Source organism: Mesoplodon densirostris, chromosome 11, assembly GCF_025265405.1.
Source record: "Mesoplodon densirostris isolate mMesDen1 chromosome 11, mMesDen1 primary haplotype, whole genome shotgun sequence".
Lineage (NCBI taxonomy): Eukaryota > Metazoa > Chordata > Mammalia > Artiodactyla > Ziphiidae > Mesoplodon > Mesoplodon densirostris.
The window spans coordinates 5,900,349-5,924,821 of NC_082671.1; the positions used below are offsets into that span (position 1 = coordinate 5,900,349).

Consider the following 24,473-nt stretch of genomic DNA (forward strand, 5'->3'; position numbering starts at 1 on the left):
GGGTGAGCCAGTGGTCTCGGCCCACACAGGAAATCAGATCAGGGGCCCTGGCGCAGCCCTGGAATTCATGAGCTCCAGGCTTCGCTTCTAGACAGATGCTTGTGTTTCCTCCGATGTTTGTTTAATGGCAGAAACATTTCAGTGGAAACCAGAGACCTGGCTTCTCTGAGGCTCACCTGTTGCTTTGGAATGTATTTATTTGTACACGGGGCCCTGTCTCGGCAGACTGTTCCCTTCCTCCAGCCAGAAGGCTGATGTGCTCACGTCACGGTCTCCACGGCAACGGACCCTGATATTACAAACGGCAGATTGTGCCTCCAGGTAGATAGAAAGTGACCCCGGCAGGTAAAGTGGGCCAAACAAACTTCCTGGTTCCAGGCAAAGGTCTCAGAGAAGAGCAGTAAAACGTGCCCTCACACCCCACCCCTGGACACGCTCTTCTCCGGGGCAACAAACACCTCACCATTTGAGGTCTAGCTTTTTTCTCCCATTATTCTTGCGAAGGGAGGCAAAAGCGTTTCTGCTTTCCTTACTGATCACCGCCCCTCCCTCAGTCCCTCTGCCTCCAGAGCACTCATAAAACTAAAGACAAAGGCGAAACGCCAGCTCCCCTGGGTATGGTCATGTATGAGCACGGACCCTGGGTATGGAGGTGTGCGTCCTAGGCATGGTGGTGGTGAATCTTCGTGGGTCTGTGCTGATTCATCCTCGAAAGGAAAGGGAACGAGAGGAGGAGGAGAAAGAGAAGGGAAGAGAAGAAAAAGGAACAGAACAGAACACTGGAATTATGGGAAGCCACTCCTCCCCCAGTCAGCACATCTATGTACCATGAAGCCCCGAGCGCCAGGGGTCCTCCTCATGGTTTGCCTCCAGTGTCCCCGACAGCCTGACCATCAGTTCCTATGGCCTCCAGGGCCAGGGGACCCGGCCCTCTTACAGCCTCTCCCAGGCACTAATCTGCTTTGGTGTTTCCCGTGTCCCTAAGCTTGGAGCTGCCTCCTACACCAGACCATGGTTCTAGGGCCCTGGAGATGGAATGATGGGCTCGGGGGAGGCCCAGCTCCCGCCCCCCTCACGACCACCTCCCTAGGCTTCTCCTAAGGCCCGCCTCTGAGGCCTGGCCACAGCTGGCGGGGCCATCTCAATCCAAGCCTCCAGTCCTGAGGAGCTCGAGGAACTGAGCTGAGATGCCAGTCAAAGTGTGTCTACCTCAGAAACCGAGGGCTGGCCTGGTCCTTCCTCTTCCAGCTTTGGACCATTACGACATCCCCAAGCCACCTGCGTCTTATACAGAACACACTCCTGCCCGCAGCAAACAGCGACGGTATCCATAGCCTTGGGAGGGGCTAGTTAGTCATCACACTGCCAGGAAGTGGACATCTTACCAGTGGTCTGGAGAAGGGGGGACCCGGGAGAAGGCACTCTCTGTCCCCACCGGGCCTGCACGTCCACACCTGACCCGCCCTGCAAGACCACAGACAAAGCCCATCCTCCGCAAAGCTTCCCTGAAACACGCCTGGCAGGGACCTCTTTATGCTCCGCACACCCACAGCACCTGATCCAGCCCCTGCCCAGGTGTGTATCACTGTATCTCGGGTTCACAGGTAAGCGACATCCTACCTTCCCTACTAGGCTTCACAAGCTGCATAAAGACAGGGTCTGTGTCTGATCATCGTGTCCTCTTTTGCCTTGAACTTAATAGCTGCTTAATAAACCAGAGTAAATGCATAAACGACTATAATGCGATGGGCCGTGTATGGCTTCAGTGTCTGGACTACTTCCACCCACCTCCTCCTTCCACACCTAAGGGCTCTTATCCCTGCCCCCCTGCCGGCCACACAAAGATGTTACTCCACACCCAGCTGTGGATGAATGTGCTGTAAGGCTCCCCTCCCCACTTTCCCAATCCTAAGTGCCACACATAGGTTAAAGTTACCTAGTCAACCTCTTTGGGGCAGTGACCTTCCCCAAAAGGCATTTCTTTTTATTTTTCAATCAATAAAAACAGAGCTCCCCTTTTGAAATTTTTGTTTAAGGTTCTGGACCCTGGCCTTGAGCTGTAGGCAAGAGACTGCCTCTTGCAAGATGACGAGATCCTTTCTTGTACGCAAATTAAACTATAAGCTTTCCTAATGGAGTGGATCTCTAGAACTGGCTATTTCTTCCAAATGAACCACGTACTGTCTTCTTGGTACCATGAGTTTTAGCTTTGACGGCAAGTGACAGAAATAGTATTGGCGCAAACAAGATGGACAGTTATTTCTCCCTCCAATAGAAGTCTGGAGGAGTTAGTGCAGGGGTGCCAGGGGGCCTTCCTAAGGTCATCAGGGACCTAGGATCCTTTTATGTGGATCCTGTTATTCTCAGAGCTTGGCTGCTACCTCATGGCTCAGAATGACTGCTGAGCTCCAGCTCTCAGGCCGGCAGCCCACCTGCCGAAACAAGGAAGCAGTGAAGAGGGACACACTTCTTCCCTTTAAAGACACTTCCAGGACTTCCCTGGTGGCGCAGTGGTTAAGAATCCGCCTGCTGATGCAGGGGACACAGGTTCGAGCCCTGGTCCGGGAAGATCCCACATGCCGTGGAGCAGCTAAGCCTGTGCGCCACAACTACTGAGCCTGCGCTCTAGAGCCCGTGAGCCACAAATACTGAGCCTGAGTGCTACAACTACTGAAGCCCATGCGCCTAGAGCCCGTGCTCTGCAGCAAGAGAAGCCACCGCAACGAGAAGCCCGCTCACCACAACGAAGAGTAGCCCCCGCTCGCTGCAACTAGAGAAAGCCTGCGTGCAGCAACGAAGACCCAACACAGCCAAAAAACATATAAATAAATAATAAATTAAAAAAAAAAAAAAAAAAAAAAGACACTTCCAGGAACGTGCCCACGACACTTCCCCTAAGCTCTACTGCCACAAGGGAAGTCGATACATGTCATCCATCTTCTGTTTGGGTTACGGATTGCGTGTCTAAGGAAGAAGCCGGTGATAGCTACTAGCGACACTAGCGGACCTAGCTCTACTTTGTCCTGAATAATTACTTTTCCATCTTGGACAGACCCGCTTTCTCATTCCTCAATGGCCAGAATTGGCAGAATCTCTACATCCACCTTTGCTTTTTTTTTTTTAAACCATTGAATCATACACTTTTTTAAAAAAAGTGTTTTTTGGCTGCACCACCGCACAGTATGTGGGATCTTAGTTCCCCGACCAGGGATCGAGCGCGTGCCCCCTTCCGTGGAAGCGCGGAGTCTTAACCACTGGACCGCCAGGGAGTCCCCACCTTTGCTTTTCATAAACCAGGTGTTTAGATGGAGCTGGGGGATCCAAGGTACAGCAGGTCAGGTGATTTTCTCAAAACACGCAGCCAACTAAAGCCAAGACAGGAGGGACACACGGAGGTCCTGACCCCCGGGCTCACTAGAGTCACAGCTTTAGGAGGCTCAGCTGGGTCTGAGTCAGGAGAGGAGGCTGTCACTGCACAAAGCCCTGGGTGCCGATGAATGCCAGGACCGGGAGAGACATCGAGGCCTGGTTGAGAGCAACCTCCGGAAGCTGTGGATAAGAAATCTGTGCCCGGGGCTTCCCTGGTGGCACAGTGGTTGAGAGCCCACCTGCCGATGCAGGGGACACGGGTTCATGCCCTGGTCCGGGAAGATCCCACATGCCGCGGAGCGGCCGGGCCCGTGAGCCATGGCCGCTGAGCCTGCACGTCCGGAGCCTGTGCTCTGCAACGGGAGAGGCCACAACAGTGAGAGGCCCACGTACCGCAAAAACAAAATAAAAATAAAAATAAAGAAATCTGTGCCCGGAGGCGCCGGGTGCCAGTTGCACAGGGACTGCGGCTCCCTGGTGCCATCTTGCACCTCAGCGCCCCACTCTCCTTCCAGGGCAAGACCTGCAGCGCCTGCTCCAGCCGTGGCAGTCTCCTACCACCTGGCCGGGAGCTTGGGACCCCGAGAGGCAAACCCCACAGCTGCACCCATTCTTGGGGGCACCGAGTTTCCAGGTGAACACATCCCAGCCTGGGCTGGCAGCTACGTGCAGACTTCCCTGTTATCGTCCTGAATCTGGCCCGGCCCCTCCAGCTCGTGCCTCCCTGAGTGGGACATGCCCTCCCACTGATGGGTTCTCCTCCCCAGGGCCTCGGGAAAGGTATTTGGGCTGGCGGCTTGCCTGCCCCTTCTCCATGGGTGCCAGGTCCTCTGAACATCCCACAGACTGTGGGAAGGATGGTTTTGAAAGATCTTACACAAGTAGGCTTATAGTGTCCTATAAGGTGGGGATGTGCCAGGTCCGGACTAGCTTGGGCTGGAAGGCAGGATGCCTGGCTTCTATTCAGGGTTAAGTGGACCCGCAAGGGAAGAAACACACTTTCCTGCTCGAAGTACCTTTCAGGGGAGAGCAGGGGGGAGCCCATTCAAATGGGGAAATGGAAGCTCTCCAGGCATCCATCCTTTGGAAATGCAGCCTCCCTGCCTGGGCCGGAAGATCACCTCCGGACTTCAGGTGGGTAAGTTATTCTCACTCCCCTTTCACAGCGGGGAGAACACGGAGGCCCAGCCATTAGGATGGGGTATAATTTCCCACTTCATCTGTGTCTTGCACAGCTCACAGGCCCTCTCTAAAGGGGTGCTGGGCCACCCTCCAGGCATGCCCTCGTGCTGGATCTGCAATGGCGAATCCTCTTTTTTTGAAAAGCCCAGGGTAGGAGGGTTAACTCTTTTTTTTTTTTTTTTTTGTGGTATGCGGGCCTCTCACTGTTGTGGCCTCTCCCGTTGCAGAGCACAGGCTCCGGATGCGCAGGCCCAGTGGCCATGGCTCACGGGCCCAGCCGCTCCGCAGCATGTGGGATCTTCCCGGACCGGGACACGAACCTGTGTCCCCTGCATCGGCAGGCGGACTCTCAACCACTGCGCCACCAGGGAAGCCCCCTGAGCTCTATTCTTGCATAGTTAGAATTAAGACTTTTCCATGTCCTGTGCTGTCTTAATATGAAATATGAAAGGAGAATAGATCTTATGCCTCCTTGAGACTTGTAAGTTTAAAAGATTCCCATTCTGGAAGGAAGAGGCTAGGAATGAAAGTAGCAACAGGCACTGGAAACACTGGTCTTCAAACCCCCCAACTGTGGTCTTCGGGCAGGTTGTGGTTTTTGCTTTTTTTGTTAATTGGTTGTTTTCTTAACATCTCCAGTTCCTTACCTATCTACTTAATTTTTTCCAGTTTTAATACTTTTTTAATGAAGTATAGTTGATCTACGTGTTAATTTCTGCTGTACAGCAAAGTGATTCAGTTATACATATATATATATTATTCTGTATATTCTTTTCCATTATGGTTTATCATAGGATATTGAATACAGTTCTCTGTGCTATACCGTAGGACCTTGTTGTTTATCCCCCATCTACTTTAAAGTAATTAAATGGATCTGAGGATTAAATGAGATGACACTTACAAAAGGAGCTAGTTTGAGACCTGGCACATGATGGGTATTCGGCAAACAGTGGTTTCATAACCAGTCTCACTTTCTTTGAGAGGCGTGGTCTTGCCCCAATTAGTTTAATCCAGTGGACATCATGCATTTTTAAAAAAATGAAATTTGGGACTTCCCTGGCGATCCAGTGGTTAAGACTTCGCCTTCCAATGCAGGGGGTGTGGGTTCGATCCCTGGTCAGGGAGCTAAGATCCCACATGCCTTGGGGCCAAAAAACCAAAACAGAAAACAGAAGCAGTATTGTGACAAATTCAATAAAGACTTTAAAAAAATGGTCCACATCAAAAAATAAAATAAAAAAAAAATGAAATTCTTTCCACACGTCCAGGTTTGTGGACTGTCGTCATAACCCCCAATCTTAGTGGCAGGCTGGAAGGTTTTTAAAAAATGTATGTAACAGTGGTTCATTGAGCAAGCACCGAAAATGAAGTGGACAGCTGAGGCAATTTTCTAGATAATCCCCACCCCAAATCGGGGACGCCTGGGGCTGAGTGATCAGGACAGTTGTGCCAGTCCCTGCCCTGTCTTGCCCAGTATAGACCTGCTTGTTTCACTGATCCTTTCCTTAATATATTTATTTAAAAATACAATGTTGATTCACTATTTCAAACTGTATGCAAAGATTCTTCGGAGGAAAGAAAGAGGGTTGTGTCTTTTAGCACCTTAAGTGCTAGTTTTTCACAGACATTAAATCTGGATTAATCATCGTAATCGCCTGACTTGCTGTTGCTTTTGGAAAAGCCAGAAACACAGCCTTGTTTTTTTTTTTTAATTAAACTATAGTTGATTTACACTATTATGTTAGTTTCAGGTGTACAGCTGCAGATTCTTTTCCATTATAGGTTATTAGAAGATAAGGAATATAGTTCCCTGTGCTATACAGTAAATCCTTGTTGTTTACCTAGCCTCCTTTGTTTCCACCATGTCTCCATAAAGGGCCCAAGGTGTCTATGAACACTGCCTATTTGCAAAGAGAAAAGTGAAACTCGGAGAGGTTATGGGACTGGTGCATGGTCACACAGAGAGGCTATGATTACATCTGAACAACAATCCAAGTCTCCAGGTTTCAGGTACATTTGAGAACATTTGAGAAGCCTCCTCCCTTCCTCTGGGGAGGGTCCAGCTTCACAGGAGAGAGCTGATGCCCTGACAGCCTGATGCAATTTAAGGAATGCTGGAGGACCAACCAGTCTTCCTCCCTCTCTACCCTCTACACCCAAAAGCATTCCTCCCACTTAGATGCCTGAAGTGATTCATTCCTTGGAGGATTCCCAATCACTGGTCCAAAGATGATCTGGGGCTGGTTGCACACTGACTCAGTATGCTGGGCGGGGGTGGAGAGCAGGGATTCACATTTGTTAAATGCTCCCCTGGTGATCCACAGCCAGGTTTTAGTTCACTTTGATTTGAGTCTTGCTTTCCCAGCTGTCCTAATTTGAAAAGGAAGGACACCTCAGAGGAATGAGCCCAGATGGCTGGAACCTTAATGCAAAATTATCCTGGTCCTGAGAGATGGCCCTCGATAAAGGGTCTCCCTGATCAAATATGCTTGGCAATGCTAACCACACTTTTTGCTTTCTTGCAGATTTGCTGTTCATATTAGCGTGGTAAAGGCTCTCGAAATTCTTGATAAAACTTGGTCAGCACCGCGTTTCCCAAATGGAGTTGACCCAGAAACCTCCCCCATTCTTTCCCTAACACCTGTTAGTGTTCCACGGGACACACTTTGGGAAACGCTGACTTTGTGTAAACCACTTCTGCAGCTTTCTCTCTGGATAATCCAGAGAAGTAAAGGGAGATTAATGGGAGCTGGAAAAGTTCCAAAAGGTTAAAAACATGACCAGGTAAAAATTTTATCTGTTTCATAGTTGTGCTTGAGACCAGCTCGATTTTAAGGTCTCATGCAAAATACCATGCAGGAGATGCCCACAGACTTGGGTGCGAGCTTTCTATATTTTCCCTATGAAGTGAGTTTTTGTACATCAAAATTGTCTTCTACAAATATTGATATTATTTGTAGGTGGTTTTAGAGTTGATGAGGTCCTCAATATGTTGATATAATATATATGACTCAGAGGTGAATATTAATATCTCATTTTAGGACAAGAATATTGACATTCCGTAAGCGTAAGCAACTCATTTGAGAGCTGGAAGCGCTCAAAAATAATTTAGTCCAATGTTCCTAAGCCTGATTCCACATCAGAAATACTTAGTGCCTTTGTTAAAATCATGGGCCCTGGAAATTCTGCTGCAGTACTTCTTGTGTAGGGCCCAGGAAGCTGTCCCTTTCATTAACTCAGGTGATGCTGATGCTGTCTGCCTGTGGACCCATGTTTGGGTTTAATCCTCTCTTTTTTTTTATTAAGAAAACTTAGACCCAGAAAGATAAAGGGAAGGACCCCAAATCACAAAGCCAGAGCTCAAACGTGGATTTTTCCTATTCCAAGTGTACTGCTGTTGCCCTTGAATGCTTGCTGCCTTACCTTGGAGCAGAAGGTGTCAGGGTGGATCGTGGTGGGTGAATTGTGGTGGTTCATGTAAGATATTCAGTTAGCACATCTGGAGGCAAGAGGTAAAGGCACTTTGGGGGGGGTCAGCTAATCTTTATAGGACGCATATCTGTGCAAAGTCGTTTTCTTAAATGAATAAAATAAGATTTTCACGTTCGACATTTAATTATTTTCCCTTTACAAGTGACTCAGCAAGAACATAGAGAAGAGGTTGGTGGTTGCCAAGGGGGGAGGGACTTGGGGGAGGGATGGAGTGGGAGCAGATGTAGGCTTTTATATACAGAACGGATCAACAACGAGGTCCAACTGTAGAGCACAGGGAACTGTATTCAATATCCTATGATAAACCATCATGGAAAAGAATACAAAAATATATATGTATAACTGGATCATTTTGCTGTCGAGCAGAAATGAACACATCTTATACTTCAATTAAAAAACTACTAAAACAGAAAAAAATAAATACAAGTGATTCAGCCTCTCAAAATCTGTCTCCACACTTCCATCTTTCAGAAATCCTTCCTAGAATCATCCAACCCACAGCCCAGGCTTTGATCTCACCCCTCGTCAGCAGCTGGATATCCTACTACCCTTGAAGATATACTTTTGCTGATCTGTTGAATGTAAATATTCCTGAGACCTTTTCCTGACCTGTGTCCAGCCAGAGGTAAAATCTCCGCCTTTCCTCACTCTGGGTCCCCACTGGGTCTATACCAAGCTAATGAACATCATCAGCCAGGCGTGGTAGAAAAATAGAGCTGAGGGTCAGGAAGACTGGGTTGTCATCCCAGTTCTGCCGCTAACTGGCTGGCTGCCCTCAGGCAATTCCTTCCTCACCCTGTGCTTCCATTTCCCCGTTAATAAGTGAACACATCGGACTTGATTAGTATTTCCCAGGAGACGTTCGTTCCAAAGGACAGTTCCTCAGGAGGTTAATGATTGTTACATGAAAGAAGGCCCTCTGTGGTTAAGTACCTTTCAGAAACACCAGGACACGTGGGTCTCTACTGCAGGATGCCTCAGAGCCTTGACCGTTCCTCATGCATCTCCACGGGGTGGGGGGTGGGGGGATGGATTGTACAGAACTCTTGCTGGGGAGGCATCCTGCTAGATTAATGCTCTACTTGGCCAGAGTCTGGGCAGGACTAGCTCCAGGGTCCCTTCCAGGATGAACAGATGTGAACAGTGGACTAAGAACTGGGCCAGAAGCCAGGAGACTGGGGTTCAAACCTCCCCTACTTACAGGTCGTGTGATGGACCCTGTCTGAGTCTGTTTCCTCAAGCACACCTCAGAGGGTTGTGCTGAGGTTGTGCACTGCACCGAACACCTGCCTGGCCATGAAACAAATGCTGGAATTCTACTAGGACCTGGCTTTCTCACCGGCTGGCGTTCGAAGTCTTACCTCTCACCCAGGTCTTCGTCAACCGCTCCATTGGATTTCCTTTCTGAAATCATTCTGTGCATCGACCCTAAAACTGCCTATTTTATTTTATCCTTTTAAATTAATTTTTATTGGAGTATAGTTGTTTTACAATGTTGTTCTAGTTTCTACTGTACAGCAAAATGAATCAGCTGTACGTATACATAAATCCCCTCTTTTTTGGATTTTCTTCCCATTTAGGTCACCACAGACCACTGAGTGGAGTTCCCTGAGCTACACAGTAGGTTCTCATTAGTTATCTATTTTATACTTAGTATCAATAGTGTATATATGTCAATCCCAATCTCCCAATTCCTCCCACCACAAACTGCCTATTTTAAAGAAGAGTTTGTGACGGTCCTGACCACTGACTCAACCTGCCCCTGGGCATGAGCTCCCTTTCCTTCGCCTGTTCTCTGGAAGGGGGATCTTACAACCAGACATGGCACTGAACACAGCCAGGTATGCGTTCTAACTCCAGGCTTGAGAATCTGTGCGCCAAGGCCACTGAAGCTCTTCTAACCGAGCCAGAGGCCTTGGGGAGTTTGCTGGGATGCCCGGCCACCTGATGAAGGGGTCCTCGGCAGTGAGCAGACAGGATTGCTGCTGACACATAGTGTAGCCCACTCAGGCCTCAGGAATGCTATCACCTGGCCTCCCCGGAAGGCAGGTGTTTGTCTAGGCTGACCCAGGGTCAGCCCGTCTTTCCCCTGGGCTGAGCCTCCACATTCTGACCCGGTCGGGGTCAGGGGTCACAGGAGATAAAGGTCAGGAGGTGCTGATGGTGGTGGGGAGTGGATGTTCAGTGCATCTTGCATTCAGGGAAGACCCAGAAAAAGTTTCTCCATTAACAGGTATATCAGCGTGGCTTTTTGGGAAGCAAGACCTCAGTAACTTAGGATCGAAAGATGCTGTCTGAATGCCGATGCTTTCATCCACGAGCACCGCCCGGGCACTATTCTAAGAGCCTTCCACAGGCTCAGTCCTTCAATCCTCTGTATGCTAGGAGGCGGCTTCTATTCTTTTCCTCATTTGCATATGCACAGAGAGGTTAAGTAACTTGCTTAAGTTTCCACGGCCATTTAGTGGTGAATCTAGGAAGTGGGTTCTAGAACCTGAGATCCCACCCACCTTGCTAGACTGCCTCTTGAAACTTAATGAGGGGCTCACTCTTTGAAGCCCAAAGTGGGGCTGTAAAAAAGCAGGTTTGTTCAAGCTAGTATTTCACAGAGCAAGGCCCTGTGACCTTACAAACAGGGCAGGCCAAGAAACCAGAAAATGGGACCCAAGGGTTAGCACCCACGTGAATTCCATTCCGCTAAACTGTCTGCCCATTACTTTACTTCCTGGACTTCCCTCCCCTGGGGCGCTGCACCCTCATCCTGCCTGCACCGTCAACACAGGCGGCCAAAATAGGTATTGAAGGCGCTTTAACCTTTGCCTCCTTTCTCCTGGAAATAACTTGGGGAGGTGAGAAGGCCAGCACAGGTGACTCGGCCATTTATTTCTTCACTGAGTCAACAGTATTTATAGACACTCAACCAATGCAAGAAAAATGAGATCAGGATCCTTCCTGTTATCAGCTGCCAGACTAGTAAAGGGAGAAAACAACGACGCAAGCATGAGACTACAGAAGAGAGTCTTAAGTGTCCCCAGAAAAGCTCTACAGGACTTGGGAAGGGAGCACCTGGCTGGGGAATCCCAGAAGGCTTCCTGGAGGAAGTAAGATTGGAACTTCTGCCACCACCCAGCAGCTGTTCTAAGCTCCAGAGCCAGTCACCAGCCCTCCTGGAATTCCTCGCAGGACGCGTCACAAGGTTCCGGCTCCCAGCTGAGAAAATGCAGCCTCCCGGCTGAGGCAGCCCAGAGCCCCACCAGCCACAGGCCCCGTCACAACTCTGAGGGGCCTGTCAGAACTTCCTGAAGAAACAGCTGCTTTAAAGTAGGGGATGAGAAAGAGCTCTGCAAGTTAATCCACCAGCATTTTGCCTGCCTCTCCTCTGGGTTGCCAGGCCCAGTCCCTAGGAGACAGCCTAACTGTTCGGGAAGGCAGAATGGATGCTGCCTGGAGACAGGACGGCAGGGAGGGAGATAAAGGTGCTCTCTTGGGCCCCACTGCCCTGCGGTGACGTGTCCAGTTCACTTTTCCCCCGTCATCCTCTTCCCTTCCTCTCCCTCAACTCTGCTTGCTCTAAAGGCCCCAGAAGGATATGTGATCATGTTCATAGGCGATTGGCCTGGGAGGCTGCTGAAGGCCCATGTCCCAGGTTGTACTCGCCTTCTAGCTCTCCTGTGAGATGCGGAGACTGGGGATTGTGGTGCTTCACGCCTCCGATTTGGGGGGCAGGCAGGTGGAGGAAGAGAGGGTAAGAGGCATCGCAAAGGCCATATGGCAAGCTGGTACCCAGACCCCTGAGAAGTACCCAAGCCCCAGCAGCTCATATAAGCACTGTTCCCATCGCCGATGGCTAATCTGTCACTCATCCATTTCTCCACCCCGTAGAAATATATCCAACACCTAACAAGATACAGACGCTACAATCTAATTACGTGCTGTCAGTGGCTGGAGCTCTTTCTCAAATGTTCATCTCCCTAAAAACTAACCCAAGACAAAATAGGAAAGTCTTGCTCCTTTTAAAGGCCCAATTCAGTTGTTTCAGGCCATGGTTTCCACGTGCCTGGTTCAACTCCTTGCGAGACAGTGACATTTCAGAATCAGTGAACTGATTCGTTCCCTGAGGACAGATGCCCACCTATATTTGCTGCCATTAGCAATGCATTTATTCAGTCATTCCTCTGGAAAACATTTTTCACGTGTCGTGTTTCATGCTGCTGGTGGGGAGGAGGACAGACAGGAGGCTCCAAAACAGGGAATTACCATCTCTTGTTGCTGTTCGCACTTGACATCTGCCCTCTGTGCATCTCCCCGCCAGCCCCAGGAAGGGGTGCCGCAGGCCCCTTGGTGCAGCTTGGAGAGTTTGGGTAACTGCACCAGGGACCCAGAGCTGCAAGCAAGTCACGGGCCTGGGGAAGAGACTCCCATGTGGGCAGGCACGGGAGGCACACGGGGAGGAAGAGGGGGAGGAAGCGAAGACCGCTGCCTTCCTCCTGGGCCGCCATTCAAGGCCCTTGGAGAGAAAGGCAGGAAGCGATCTGACCCGAGGAAGGAAGATCAAGATGACGTAGCCCCTGACAAAGGTGTGCGCCTGACCCCTCCATGGCTTTGTTCATCATCCCTAGAGGGAGATTTGCACAAACACTCAGGGTGGGGAGAGGAAGAAGGTAACCAGAGTCTGCACAGTTCGCTGACTCAGATGGACACCAGACTTGCCCCATCATTCTCCACTGTGTCATAAAAGCAGAGTGGAGGAGGAAAGCCTTTGGAATAACTTTCATAAATGACTCAGACCGAGGCATTTAGGTGAAGGGGGTGGGAGACTCATGGGGGGGGGTAGCAGCAGAGAGGATAAAGAGGATATAGCCCCCTGGCCTTGGCCTGCGCAGCTCCAGCAACCTCAAGGTCATCCCAGGGGCACGTCCAGGGCCACAGACGGACAAGGCTCCCATTACTCATTAGCCAGCCTGGGCACTGGTCCCCTTGTCCCTGTCCTTGGCCACAAACAGAGATGAAAGCCGAGCCGCCAGCTCGGGGAGCGGGGGCCTGATAGCTCAGGGGCCGCCTCGGCCACCGGCATTATCAGAGCCTGGGACAGCCAAGGGCAAGGGGGGCGCTGGGCGTCCACACACCCTGCACCCTTCACACCTCTGCCTCACTCAGACAAACGTGGGCAGAAAAGCCCTCATTAGTGGAGAGCGGATTTTAACAGACGGTTCCCAGGGCAGACTCCTCGAGCCAGCTTGGCAAGGACACGCCAGGATGTGCTGATGAGAGGGAAAGAAGCCTTCCCCAAATCCTTCCACCAGACCCATGGGATGGATGTCTCTACTCTCACCTCAAGGCTGAGAAAAAAGCACCTTGGCTTCAGGTGCAGCCACACTGTCCTGGCCTTGGTCCTGCCCAGCCTCTGTTCCCCACCACTCCCCCCACTAAGGGGGTGTGGGTAGGTGCCCTTGCTTTTCCAAGCTTCTCCCACCCATCCCTCACCAACTGAGATCACGGAAATCTAGAAAGCAGCAGGTCCTTCCCATGACCTTGTCTGAGTGACGCAGGTGGCCTCGTAAGTCCCCGATACCCACCCTCGGAACCAGGCTTGGCACCAACCACATCTCAGGGCTGCTGTCTTGGCCCCGGGTCTCTGCCCACGGCCCTATCAATGGAAACTTGAGGTTGATATTCTAGGCAGAGGAAACGAAGCAGAGAACAGGAAGGGGCTGGCGTTCAGAGCCTCCAGAGGGTCTGGTTCTTGACTCTCAAGCTCTTCCCTGACTAACAGCCAACAAGGGCTAAACGATCAGGGTGGCAACAGGAAATACTCATCCATCCCATCTTCTCAGCACTCGAGAGACATCTGAAGAGTGACTATAATGTGCCCGGTGTCAGCCGGGGTACATACAAAGATCTGGCCCCTGATCTCGAGGAGGTCCTGAACTTGGAAAAGAATAGGGTAAATAGACAACACTTACAACCATGAGAGCTGCCAATGAGTGAGCCCCTAGGAAGTGCTGTTTCTCCAGCCATCATGTAAGATGCCACACTCATGCCGTGTTTCCTTTTACAAAATAGGACGCTGATGCTCAGAGTACAGGCCAGGTGGGAGGGTTGGCAGTCACGCCCCAATCTGGTACGTGAGTCTCAAGCAGGGACAAGACAGAGTTGACTGAGGCAGCCACCTTGGAATTTACTTTCTCCCCTCCCACTGCTTCTTTTCCATCTCCTTTGCGTCTCCCCTTTGCCCTCTGACCTTTGAGTCTAGATTTGATCCCCGCCTCTCTTGTCTTCTGTTACCCCTCTTGCTTAAATCCATTCCTAGGGTTTCAGGCATCACCTTTCTTTTTTTTTTTTTTCTAATTTTATTTTATTTTTATTTTTATTTTTTGGCTGCATTGGGTTTTTGTTGCTGTGCACGGGCTTTCTCTAGTTGCGGTGAGCCGGGGATACTCTTTGCGGTGCATGGGCTTCTCATTGTGGTGGCTTCTCCTGTTGCGGAGCACAGGCTCTAGGCCCGCGGGCTCAGTAGCTGTGGCTTGTGGGCTCTCAAGTGCAGGCTCAGTAGTTGTGGCGCACGGGCTTAGCTGCTCCACGGCATGTGGGATCTTCCCGGACCAGGGCTCGAACCTGTGTCCCCTGCATTGGCAGGCGGATTCTTAACCACTGCGCCACCAGGGAGTCCGAAGCATCACCTTTTAAGTTGCAATCTCCAAACCTGAAGCTCCAGCTCACACCTCACCTCGTGCTCCAGACCCCCATTTCATCCCCAAATCATTTCAGATACTTAACACCATGTTGCCATTCGCAGGCTACCTTTTTCCAGATCTCTTTGCCCCTCGCTGGGATTTCAATAACCTGAATCTCCTGCGTCATTTTACTCTCTCCCCATCCCAAGACTCCTTACCTACGTCTTCTTGAGTTCTCACATCACTAGCTTACTCAAATTTTTTCCATGTTCCCCTAACACCTACAGAACATGGCCAGATGCCTACAGACGCATCTGTGTTCTGGTGCCCACCTACTCTCTACTCTCTTCTCCTCAGATCCTGGACTCCAGGATTGTAACCTATGGGGGCTTCCCGGGGCAGACCTCTCCCCCATATCCTCTGCTTTAGCTCTTCTCTGAAGGGCTTAGATAATATTGGGTTGGCCAAAAAGTTTGTTTGGGTTTTTCTGCAAGATGTTACAAAAAGCCCAAAGGAACTTTTTGGCCAACCCAATAGTATCTGATGCACATGTCCCAAGTTAATTTACAGATGTGAAACCGCCCTCGCCCCCCATCAAATGGGAGACGCTAACTACTTGATGACCATGAGCACATAGACCCCAGGCCTCCCGGAGCCTAAGGATTGATGTGAATCCCTGCGACACCACCCTGTTACCTCACCATCAGCCAGTCAGAGAACTGTGCACGAGCTGATCACATACCCCCGGACACCCCTCCCTTACTTGGCCTTTGAAAGTGCTTTGCTGAAACCCTTTGGGGAGTTCGGGTGTTTGGAGCACGAGCTGTCCCGGACTCCTTGCTTGGCACCTGCAATAAACACTGCCCTTTCCTTCCCTACAACCTGGGGTCAGTAGATGGGCTTTACTGTGCACAGGCGAGCAGCCCCACGTTTGGTTCGGTAACAGGATGACTCACTGTTGCTCTGGTGCACCTCAGTGCTTCTGCTCCCTGAGTCCTCTCTCCAGAGATGCCCACCCCCCCTTGCACGCACCTCCTGTTCCCAGAGCGAGATGGGGGCGCTCCCTCCCTGGATTCCCCTGCACATGGTGATTTTACACCCTCTGGTACTTGGGCTGAGCCTCGTCTTGCACTTTGGTGCTGGGGAAGGAGCATGGGCCATGAACTTCGAATGGGTGTAAATTCTGGCTCAGCAACTGCCTAGCCGTGTGACCTTGGAGCCTTTAATAGGAGCCTTCTTTCCCCCATCTGTAAGACTGGCACCAGAATATAACCTTGCTGTGAAAGTTAGAAATAATGCATGTAAAAACACCCCACACGAGCAAGTGATCGATGGGCAGTCATTATTAATAATATGATGCATTTATGTATTTCCTACTAGAACATAAATACTTGGAGTTTTAGGCTCACCAACTTCTTTTTGTTTTGTTTTGTTTTGTGCATCAACCTTAGTCACCAGCACAGAGCCAGGAATACAGAACTCTTCCCAGCAATGCTAGCTGAATCCTGACAAAACTGGAGGAATCAAGATTTCCTCTTGTCTCCTTTGCTGCTGCCCTGGATGGGCCCGCTGGCGCCCTGGAGTCAGAAGCCTCCAGGATCACGCCCCGCCCCGCCCCGCTCCCCTCGCCCCCGGAAGTGCCTCTGTTTCCCCAGTCCAAGTGCCTCAATATCCACCCCCACACCATATATATAAGATGTTCCGTAGGGTCGCCGCATGGAAGGAACTCCGCTGTAGGTGGAAACGGAGGTCGAGAGCTTCTCAAAGGAAGAGGAGTCATAAATCACTCTGAAGTTGTGATGCAACCCCAGGAAGCCCTGCCATGCAAACCACAATTCCCTAAACCTCTGTAAGAAGTGGCCTTGAACCCCCTGGAGACCTGGCAGGAGATTCCTTTCTCTCAGTTGCTTGGCACTTGGCCGTTCTAATTCTGGCTGAACCCCAGAAGCCCAGAGGCAGAGAAAAACTAAAAGCCGGAACACCCCTGCCCTGGGAAATACTGGCTGACTAGGCTTCTTTATCCCATCCTCGTGGCTTTTCCTAGAACCGAGGCCGGAGATGGTTCATGTCGCAGGTGGGTGTCCCGGCTAGGGGTGACACCGCGAACCCCAGTCCCCGGCCTCCGCATTGTGCTGCGGAATGCTGGAGGCCAGGTCTTGGAGCCTGGGAGGAGAAAACACTGGTTGCAGATGCGAGCCTGCAAGAAGCTTTCATGTTGGGAGCAGGGCTGGGAGGCGGGGGAAGTGAGACTTCTGTTCGCCGGAGCTCCTACAGGCAAAGCCGCCCCTGAGCCTGTAAGCCCCAGCGTAGCCTAAAGGTGCTGGCTTGTCTGTCTTGACCCAGAGTAAATCAGGGCCAGAACCAGAGAATGCACTGGAGTCAAAGTGGAAAATGAGACTGTGCAGGAGAAAGCTCTCCTCTCCAAAATATATAGGCATCAAAGTACCCCTGTCTAGCTGGGACAGGAGCCATCAAAATGCAAATGTGGGTTTTGAGAATGCTAATGTTGGAATTGGCGAACAATACCGAGACAGACTTCTTGGGGCCAGGGAGAGGGCCCCAGGGCAGGATGTGGGAGCCGAGTGGGGGGCAGGGATGAAAGGGGCAAAGGAAGTGAGAGAGCCCGGGAGGAGAAAACAGCAGGAGTCAATTGAGGTTGAAAGACTGCTGGGCCGGCCGGGAAAAGGGGAGTGCTAGAGGGGACGGGTCAGAGAACCTGACCGCTGACCGCTGACCTGAGGCTGTGCGCCCAGGAAAGGGGAGGGGGGAGCTCAGCCCAGGGGGCGGGGCGGCAGGACGCGCCTGGAGTCTGGGCTTGGACTTGAGGTCAAGGCCTGCGGAAAGAGACAGAGGGACCCGTGTTTCTGAAAGGCCGGTGATGCCAGGAGACGTGCTCTGCTTGGGTGCAGCTGGCCTGAGAGGCTGAGAGCAAGGGGGCCTGGGAAGGGGGCCTGAGAGCCGGCGCGGGCCAAAGTCAGGCTTGGGCTGGGAGCTGCTTCCCAGGGTTTCAATTCGGCTCTTGCCCCTGTGGACGGGTTGCTCCCTCCCTGGGCCTCACTTTCTTATCTGTAAAACCAAGACCATTGGTGCTGGGAGGACCAAATAAGTCAAAACCAAGCCTGGCACAGGGAAACGGCTTGTGACGTTGGCTGTCATTTTCGCAGATTAAGAAACTGAAGCTCCGGAAGGCTGGAGAACACGTGCAAGTCAGACAGCAGGGGACTGATGGAAACTGGATCCCAACTCCACTGTCAGATCTGTGCCTGTCCCCGTGCGGAAAGCACACCCCCGACGTGGGTCATAGGACCCCAGGGAGGCCGTGGAAGACGTGAAGCCTGGAGCCAGTGCAGAGGCGGCAGGAGAGGAATCAGTGACAGGACAGGGGCTCATCCTGAGGGTGGAGTCCTCATCTGCAGCAGGGTCACCTCCAGCCCTGGCCTACAGTTACAGCTTGGGCAATCACTCTGCCACAGCTGACCCTCCACCCAGACTGGGAGTTCCAGAAGGCAAGGACGGTGTCCTGTACCTGCCTTGGGTCCTCCAGGGCCATGCACGGCACGGGGTGAATGGTCGCCAAATGGGTTCATTCACTGAACACGCTCTGTGCTCAGAGGCGGGAATATACAGATGCATACGATATGACCTGCCTTTGGGTGACTCCTCTTAGCCTGGTGAGTGATGAAGGCAAGAATGAACGGAACCTGGGAAGGGCCAGTCAGTAGAAAGTGTAATACTATATTAACAATCTAAAATGATTTTTAAAAACCCCATTGTGTGGTGATGGAAATGTTTTGTATGGGTATACACAACCGTTAAAACTCATGGAATTGTACTTTGAATGTAGCTCATTTTACATAAGTCGTTTCTCAATAAAGTTGAAAAGTTCCACCCCTACAAAAAAAAAAAAAAAAAAAAAAAGCCTTCTGCTCACTGCTTTCTGATCAGAGTCAAACCCATCAGGCACCCCACTTTCTCTCCAGCACAGACCCGAGCCAGACCCACGTGCTGGCTGTTGCTAAGTGGATGCTGTCAGAGTCTCAGAACTCCGAACACGTGCTGCCTTTATAGAAAAGGGGATGCTCACCCTCCTACACACACCGCAGTCGGGAGGGAGGGTCCGGAGCTATTCACATCGCTCACCTAGACTCTCTTGGGACAGGGACTGCCGGGGGCCCTGGGGGGCAGGAGGCCAGGGGAGCTGGGAAGATGTTCTCTGGTATGGAGCTCCCGGTCCCCGAGGCAGCGCACTGGGTCCTCACTGGGATCCCCACCCCAGGGAGCCCGCCAGTGGAGCTCAGGGCTTGGCTACCCGAAGATCTACCTTTTCAGGTGGAGTCAGCAGAAGGATTCCATGAAGATGGTGGTTAAAGAGGGCAGCTTTGTGAAATAGTCAAGAACACACATATGCACGCATTTTCTCATTTAGACAAGACTCATTTCGTACGGAGCAGGTGACATGTTCCCTCTTGGGTGGAAACACCACAGCCTGAGGCTGTGGGTGTGTGTGTGTGTGTTAGAGAGAGACAGACAGAGAGAGAGGCTGGGGAACTGAAAGTGAATCAGGCAAGGGGCCTTGCTGGGGCTCACAGGAAGGATGAACAAAGGGCCAAGATGGGCCCAAGAAGGGAATGGCTGACTCCAGTGAATCATGTCTATACAAGGGCCCTAGGGTGAACGTGGAAAATGGCCTGCTCGCCACACCCTTCCCCACCAGCTCTGCCCACAAGGAGTCCACACTGCAGGCTCTCAACCTCCCCCATGTCACCCACAACAGAAGTCAAAGCAGCAGGAGCAATACTTGCTCTGGAAGTCAGTTCAAGGGAAAGGCAGACATCCCCTCCCAAAGCGCCCACAGAGGCAACGATGTGTGGTGACTTGTTCACAGCCAGGAGGACAATGAGAGAAGATACAAATATATTTTTGTAGACTCTCAGCTCTGGGATCCACGCTGGGTGTCCAGAATCCACAGTCAATGGGAACCCGTACAAGAACATATAGACCAAGTCTGCTGCAGTGTCAGGTATGGAAAGGGCTGAGTTTTACAGTCTCGCATGCACTCTTTACTGGGAGAAAATGGAAAAAAAATGAGAAACTGGGCTTTGAAGATAGACCAGTGTTGATGTACTCTCTCCAGTTTGACAGCTTCTTGCTCTTCCCCACCGTCATCGCCTCTTCCCCACCATCATCGCCTCTTCCCCTCCATCATCGCCTCTTCCCCTCCATCATCGCCTCTTCCCCACCATTATCGCCTCTTCCCCTCCATCATCGCCTCTTCCCACCATCATCACCTCTTCACCATCTTTTCCCCACCATCATCACCTCTTCCCCTCCATCATCGCCTCTTCCCCACCATCATTGCCTCTTCCCCACCATCATCACCTCTTCCCCTCCATCATCGCCTCTTCCCACCATCCTCTTCACCATATTTTCCCCACCATCATTGCCTCTTCTCCTCCATCATCGCCTCTTCCCCACCATCATCTCTTCCCCTCCATCATCGCCTCTTCCCCTCCATCATCACCTCTTCCCACCATCCTCTTCACCATATTTTCCCCACCATCATCGCCTCTTCCCCTCCATCATCACCTCTTCCCCACCATCACCTCTTCCCCTCCATCATCGCCTCTTCCCCTCCATCATCACCTCTTCCCCTCCATCATCGCCTCTTCCCCTCCATCATCACCTCTTCCCACCATCCTCTTCACCATATTTTCCCCACCATCATTGCCTCTTCTCCTCCATCATCGCCTCTTCCCCACCATCATCTCTTCCCCTCCATCATCGCCTCTTCCCCTCCATCATCACCTCTTCCCACCATCCTCTTCACCATATTTTCCCCACCATCATCGCCTCTTCCCCTCCATCATCGCCTCTTCCCCTCCATCACCTCTTCCTCACCATCATCACCTCTTCCCCACCATCATCACCTCTTCCCCTCCATCATCACCTCTTCCCCACCATCATCACCTCTTCCCCACCATCATCAACTCTTCCTCACTATCATCTTTTCCCCACCATCATCACTTCTTCCCCATCACTATCATATCCTCCCCACCATCATCAACCTAATTCAAGTTCCCAACATCTCTCACCTCCCAACCTGTCTTCTCACTTCCACTCTGTTAACTCATGCCCCGTACCTCAGCTGGAAATATTTCTAAAATAAAAACTGGAACAACCAAACCTTCCCTGAAAACCCTCCCGTGGTTTTCCATCACCGTCAGGATCAAGACTGAAGTCCCCAACATGTCCTTCAAGGCCCTGCAGCACTTGGGCCCTCCTCTCCTCCCAGCTCTCTTCTAGCCATGCTGGATTCCTCTGGTTCCTTCAGTGTGCAGGAGGCTTCCTGCCACAGGGTTGGTGCACACGCCAATGTGATCACCCAGAGGCACTCAGTTCAATTTGTAATTCTATGTGTATGGTGATTGTTTGATCAGTGACTGTTTAATTGATGGTTGTATCCGCCACTGGAGCGTAAGCTCTCTGAGGACAGAGACCATAGTTAGTTTTACACCCAATTGTAGTCCCAGTGCTGGACAGAGTGCCTGGCCTATAGGAGATGATTAATAAATGTTGCTGAATAAGTAAAGGAATAAAGTAATGGAGCCAGTTCATTTTACAGATGCTTCATAGCTGGAAAGCACTGGGGCCAGATTAGGAGCCTGGGGCTTGGAAGGGCAGAGACTTGCCAGAGATCACTTGGCTTGGCTAGATGGGGGAGCTGGGACTTGGTCTGAGTATTATCTCCCTCCCCTTTTATGTCATTTTGACTCAGCCATTTGGTGGTGGCAGTGGCAGTGGCCGTGGCAGTGGTGCTGGTGGTGTGTGTGTGTCTTTGGTGCAGCTGACAGCAGAGCCAGCTTCTAGATCACAGCTAAGGGAATGGTACCCAGAAAAGTCTCTTGCCATGTGTACATTTCCCTGCTGTAGCATCTTTCTCCTTTAGAAATAACCATGATTGGTTCCCAGACAACACTGTTAATCCAAAGAAACAGTAGGTTAAACTTTAAAAAATATATTCCAGCTTTGGGAATGCATTTTTTTAGTCCAGTTAAAAATACAGGTTAAGCCTACTACATACCAGAACAGACACTGAAATCAACAAAACATCAGAATAGATGACCACATTTTTTTACTATATGGACACAGTAGATTCTGCTCTTTGGTAGACAAGGCTATAGCTTGTGGTCTGGAAGCTCACACTTACCAGTAAGTTCTGGAAGGGAACTCTCCTGTTTAACCTTGGGCTGCTGGGCTCATCATAACCGATGCTCCATAAATATCTGTAGAATGAATAAGTGAATGGAACTTTCAATGGGCTGGAAAGAGTCCTGGATAGCAGAAGGAAAACCACAGCACCCAAAATGCTATAACCATCTGTTCTAGTATTTATTTGCTACCTCTTGGAAGGCCTATGATCTCCTAATACAATTGCCTAACAGAAACTGAAGACCAGAGATAAGTTTGGTCACCTTTTGACCATTTGAATGTAGGTAAGTTACTTAACCTGTCTGAGCTTCCACAGCCTCATCTGTTAAATGGGTACAATGATTCTTTACTCTCCTGAAGATAATTTTTCAATGAATTCAACCTAATATTTACCGAGTGGCAGGCACTGTGGTAGACACTGGGGATGTGGTACAAAAAAAAAAAACAAAAAAAAAAAAAAAAAAAAAACAGAACTGGCCTCTGTCCTTTCTAGTGGAGGAGACATTAAGCAAATAAATACAAATAAACTTATAAAATTACAGTTTAGGGTGTGTGCTATGATGGAAAACCACAGGGTGCCATAAGAGGGAATGGCAGTGGGACCAATTCAGATCAGGGTGACATTTATGCTTAGACCTGGAGGAGTTAGGAGTTGGCCAAGGGACCTCAATGTTCCTCTCGGTGTTGAGATAAGAACCAGAATCTTAGAGGTGACAGGGGCCCAAACCTCTCATTTTAAAATGAGAAAAATCGAGAACCATAGTTGTGAACAGACTCAGCCAGGCTCACATGTGTATTTATCTGTGAACACAGAGACACCTCGGACGTTTGATATCTTTCCAGCACCTTCTGCACTCTTGATGGGTCAGTGCCTCTTCTTGCCTTCCACAACTGGAGGAGAAAAGACTGACGGGTGCTGGAGCTCTGGGGCAGCCTGGAACTGGACTGTCAGCTCCCAAGGATGGGTTCCCAGGGATGCGCCCCGCGCCGGCGCCGGAGCCCCTGGCAGCTCGCAGCAGCTCACGTGCAGCAGTGGCACTTTGCGGCTCAAGGCCCTGAGGCAGCCTCCCTCCCTCGTAGGCGGCTCAGCCCTCACTCTTCACTTCCCTCCGGGGCCCTACCTGCCTAAACACACAGCCGAAGCCTCCCGCTCCACCCCCGCCCGCGGGACAGAAAACAAGCAGCAACCGCCATCCGCCGCACCTCCCTAGGACCCGGGACCCGGATAGCAACCGGCTAGGTGGCGCTGCGATTGGCTGGCCCGACTAAGCGGCGCTGCGGTTGGCTGCGCCGGGCTAAGCGGCGCCACGATTGGCTGGCCGTGCTACGCGAGCCGCGATTGGCTGGCCTGGCTCAGCAGCGCGGCGCTCGTCCAATCGCGGGCCGGGCCGGGCTGGGCCGGGCCGGGCAGCTGCGGGGCCTGGCGGCGGGGCCGTGGGGAGCGGGGTTTGACATGCCTGTGGTATTTGCTCAGAGGGGCATGACCACTTTGGGCAAGTCTTTAAATGTGAGTCAGCTTTCGGCCGATCCCTGGGAAAAATTCCTTCGGTGTTGTCAGGCAGGGTTCGCTCGCTGCAGCTTTAAAAAAAAAAAAACAACAATTCAAAAGGGATAATCCCACTGAATGGGAAAAGGCCTTCGGACCCGTTCCCCATCTTCCCGAACAGGGGCCGCGGGCGGTGCTGGGGAACCAGGCACCCCACCCCGGGCGGGCACCCCCGACATGCCGGGCCCAGGGGCTGATTGTCAGCAGGATCGGGGCACCTTCCTCCCCACCCTGCGCCCCCAGCCCAGTCTCCAGCGGGGCACATACTGGCGGGGCGGTACGAACAGCGCCCCCTGGAGTTGTGCAGGCGTCTCCCGCCGCGTGAGAAATGCCTGGCCAACCCCTTCCCGGTCCTCCCTTAGCTGCCGCTCCCATCGCACTGTGGGTCCAGTACTGAAGCCCGCACTCTGTAGCCCTGGGATCATGGCTGATATCTTCACCTCTCTAAGCTTCAGTTTCCGCATCCGCAGAGTCAGAGGCAGCGGTCCAGAAAGTGAACTAGTCCAGGAGAGGGGCCACTTGGGGTGCTCTCCTAGCTTGGGTTCCCCAATTGCAAAGGCAAGTCGTTCTGCACTCCGGGCCTCATTTTCCACATCTGTAAGACGAAGGAGTTGTTCTAGAAGAGTCCTTAAGGGGCGTTCCAATTCTGTGAGGGTAGTTGCTTTGCATCAGGCCATCCCTGTAACCCCCTCGGGGAGCCTGTGCGCTTTGGGCGGACGCGGCCCTGGGGCTCGCCCACCGGCTCCAGCGCGACTCCAGGATGCTCCCCTAGACCGCCCAGCTTTCCCTGTCCGTGTGTCATCTCAGAGACTCGCAGCAGACAGGGTTGGGAGCAGAGAGGGGAAAAAAGACCAAAAAAGGCCAAGGGCTGAGGGAAATGAGCAGAAACTGGAGGGATTTATGTGCAATTTGATTTTAAATGAACATCTTGTGCAAAAGAAGAGGCAGCTTGGCACGAGTTACTGGTGAGTTCATAGCTTAGGCACTCTTGGTCATAGGGA

General features: G+C 51.4%; 1 long non-coding RNA gene across 3 annotated transcripts in view; it reads right to left on the minus strand.

Moving 5' to 3' along the window:
- LOC132498643 (uncharacterized) overlaps positions 1-24,254 on the minus strand; it is a 117,202-nt gene extending 92,948 nt beyond the window's left edge. For 2 of the 3 annotated variants that reach the window (XR_009533782.1, XR_009533784.1), the window contains exons 1-3: positions 23,913-24,254; positions 22,716-23,504; positions 21,925-22,000 (exon numbers count right to left, since the gene is read on the minus strand). This is a non-coding gene — a long non-coding RNA (uncharacterized LOC132498643). The remainder of the gene's footprint in view (positions 1-21,924; positions 22,001-22,715; positions 23,505-23,912) is intronic. The other variant, XR_009533783.1, reaches the window with a different exon arrangement.
- Between the last annotated feature and the right edge of the window lie 219 nt (positions 24,255-24,473).